Genomic DNA, 3,860 nt, shown 5'->3' with positions numbered 1-3,860 from the left:
TAGCAGAAATAATTTGAATTATTTTGGGCAATAGAACTGCTTTCTGAATGATTTCCAGAAGGGCCAAGATCACCTTGCACAGAGGGAAACACTCTCTCCAAGGAAGGAGTTTATGTTGAAAAATCATGTGAAAGCTGCCCTCCGGAGGTGAGGTGTCCCTGAATCCTGGAATAATGGCTGAGATCCTTCCAATAAAGAGTGGTGGGAAGCACAGCTTTGTCCCTCTGCACTGAGACGCTGAGGATTTGACCTCACTCGCCTTGGTTCCGTAGGGAAACTTTTCAATAGGAAACCTTAAAATTGGGAACCATGGGAATTACTTTATTTGTAAACTTTATAGGAGGGACTCAATGGTGTTACATATTGTTATCACAGCCATCAGTGTTCAAACCAACCCCTGGGAACCATACATAGAAGGTGCCCTTGTGGGCAGTGGTTAACCATTCACTGATGATTGAATGATCAGTGGTTGGAACATACACACGGCTCCTCAGGGAAAGACGTGGTCATCTGCTTCCATACGGATCAAATGCTGGGACCCATCAGGAAGATGTACTGTGTCCTATAGGGTCCTTGTAAGTTGGAGTCCCTTAGTAGCAACTGAGTTATTTGACATCAGCAAGTGAATTAAGTCATCAACCACCTCCATGGCTGAGTGCAAGGAACAGGCCAAGGAACAGGGGAGTCAGCAGAATTCAGATGACCTGATAAACAGGACAAGTCTGGCCCCTGTGGGCTGGACATGGAAGAGTGGGCTGACCTGCTGTGGGACTGCAGACAACATGAGTAGGGATATCACATTCAAACTCAGATGGTCCCATTTCTTATCAAATATTCTCCAGACCTCAGTTTTCACAGATTAAGAAGTGTCTGTCTGAGTGGTAGATCACAAGAATTACTGATATAAATATTTGGCTCTCAGAGACAAAAAAAAAGAAAAAGCAGTGAGCATGATTATGCGTGTGTATATAAGTCCCTGGCGTCTGCTTATGCCCAGGTAAGAAGAAAGTATTAGGTCACTGTGGCTGAAAATACCCTCTGGCCTTTGTGGAGATCATTGGAGACAGCAACACCTGCCTCAAGAAGCCCCAGACACACAGGGTTAAGCACTGCCCGTTAATCAAAAGGTGGTTTCAAGCCCACGAGCCTTTCTGTGGGAACGAGGTTTACACAATTAGAATCCATGTGGGAACATTATACTCAGTCTTATAGGGTGGCTGTGAACCAGAATCAACTCGACTGTAACAGGTATATAGCTGGTGTTTTTGATTGTGTTAAAATTATTGGCAGAGACTGAACTGAAAACAGCCATTTATGAATCCATTGATAATGGATGAATATTTTCATGAGATCACATTGAAGGCTAGCCGTGATGAAAATCCTAAGAGGAACAATCCATCACGATGAAAGGGAGAACGAAAAGTCAGTGAATGGTTATACTTTGGTGATGGTTCTCTTCCCTCCGATGCAGTTAATAAGAAAACTAAGAATGGAGTCAGAACTTCAGGAATGAAGGGGCCAAGTGCTTGGGAATAATTAAGAGTAATTGCCGGAGTCACTGTAAAGCACTGAAGCCTGGACAGTGCAAAAACATACAGCACTCCGTCAAGGTAACGTTCAGGTCAGTTGAATTTGTTCTTAATGAATAGTTATGGCCAAGGAAGCAGAGAGATGGCCCGTGGGGCACTCTGGGTCATTCAGAAGAGGATTCCAGAAGAAATGTGTGTTCTCTCCTCCAACCCATGTTCACAACAGTATGTGCCACTTGGGGCTGAATTCACCATGCAGACATGACGGGAGTCAACACAGGAGTGAAGCTGGGATTCTAGGTATATCAGAGATAAGATTAGGACTAGATTCCACAGGCACATGCATCACTAACTTCACCAAGCTTAGAGGCACTCACGTCAGAGCTTCCTGTATCATTAGATACTAAATACCCTTGTTGTTTAGGCACTTTTAATTGCTTCTTCTTCACTTTTGTCTCAGAAAGCCAAACTGGATAATCAGTCAATAGACTAAATTAGGAAAATATTTAACACTCAGATATCCAGCTGAGTTCACAGTGAAGCCCTGGTGAGCGAGGTGTGGAAAGGAGACATAGATGAACAGCACAGTGGGGCTCGGAGAGGAGGATCCCTCACTGAGGACATCAAGGATGGAGCGATTTCCATGACCACTGGGCCTGGAGTGAGATCACGTGGATGAGAGGCAGCAGGGCCGGATGCGCTGGGGAGAAAGTGTACAGACGGTCCATCACTAGCATGGGGAGAATGGGTGAGTCAGCAGGTCACATGAACAGGGGTCACCTGGATTCACCAATGGAGGTGGCAGATGTTGGAGAATAAGAAAGAAAAAAAAAATAAAAAGATCAGGAGCTAAGTAAAAAGTGATGGAATCATCAGGAGAACTTAGGAAAGATGTGATGAGAGAGGAGTGGGGAGGCTCAGGGGTGTAGCTGTGTGGGATAAGCCAGGAAACACATCACACTCAGTGAGGTTATAGGAGCTCTGGTGGCATAGTGCCTAAGGCACTTGACCACTAACCAAAGGCTGGCAGTTCAAACCCACGGGCCACTCCTCAGAACGAAGGTTGGGCAATCTACTTCCTTACTGATACCACCTTGGAAACCCACGGAGGGGTCACTATGAGTCAGTTCTTACTCGATGGCACATAACAACAACAATAACAATTGAGGCACAGTGAGGAGATTGACTCTATCACTGCCCTCTGTGTCTTGGGACAGGTGAGCACAATTCCCTGGGAAGAAGTTGGGGTATTCTTGTACAGAGAAATGAAACCAAAACCCCACTACCATTGAGGTGATCTGAAACATAACGACTCCCATTGAGTTTCCAAGGCGATAAATCTTTACAGTTGTGGATTGCCCCATTTTCCTTCCACAGAACAGCTGGTGGGTTTCAACCACCAACCTTATGGTCAGGAGTGAAATGCTTTATGCACAATGCCACTAGAGCATATGGAATCTGAAAAAAAGTGATGAAAAACATATGAAGCTTAAGTATCACTGGAACACCCCCTCAAAAAAAAAAAAAAATCACTGCCATCAACTGAATTCTGACTCATAGACTCAGGGACCTGTACATAGACCAGAGGCTGTTGTCCAAACAACAAGGGGATACTGCATGGATTAAAATCAAGAAGGGAGTGCTTCAGTGTTTTATCCTTTGCCCATACTTATTACATCTGTATGCTGAGCAAATAATCTGAGAAGGTGTATTATATGAAGAAGAATGTGGCATCAGGTTTGGAAGAAGACTCATTAACAACATGTGATACACAGATGATGCAACTTGGCTTGTGGAAATTGAGGATGACTTGAGGCATATACTGATGAAGATTAAAGTCTACAGTCTGCAGTATGGATTACCTTTCAATATAAGGGGAAAAAAAATCTCACATCTGGACCAATATGTGGCGTCATGATAAATGGAGAAAGGATTGAAGTTGGCAAAGATTTCATATTGGTTGATTCCACAATCTGCACCAATGGAAACAGCAGATAATCTTTTGCATAGGGCAAATCTGATGCAAAAGACTTTTTTAAAGTGCTAAGAGCAAAGAACTTTAATCATTAACTTTCCCTTGTTACCCTCCCAAGAGGGATTGGGTCTCCGGGAGCTAGGTAAGCACAGGTGGGCTTGTGCTTACTCAGTGAACTACACTGAACACTTTCCCTTGTTACCCTCCTGAGAGGGACAGGGTCTCTGGGAGCAAGGTAAGCACGGGCGTTGCATAGAGTAGCAGGCAGGGAGAGCAGGAGAAAGGGGTAAAACCCAGGAAGCCAAAGAAAAGAGCAATCAGCCAAAGGGATTAGGTGAGGAGGGGAAACTCAGGGA

The sequence above is a fragment of the Orycteropus afer genome, unplaced genomic scaffold (genome assembly GCF_000298275.1).
Source record: "Orycteropus afer afer isolate SDZICR_OR568_19922 unplaced genomic scaffold, OryAfe1.0 scaffold01614, whole genome shotgun sequence".
Lineage (NCBI taxonomy): Eukaryota > Metazoa > Chordata > Mammalia > Tubulidentata > Orycteropodidae > Orycteropus > Orycteropus afer.
Note: the sequence above shows the minus strand (reverse complement) of the source record.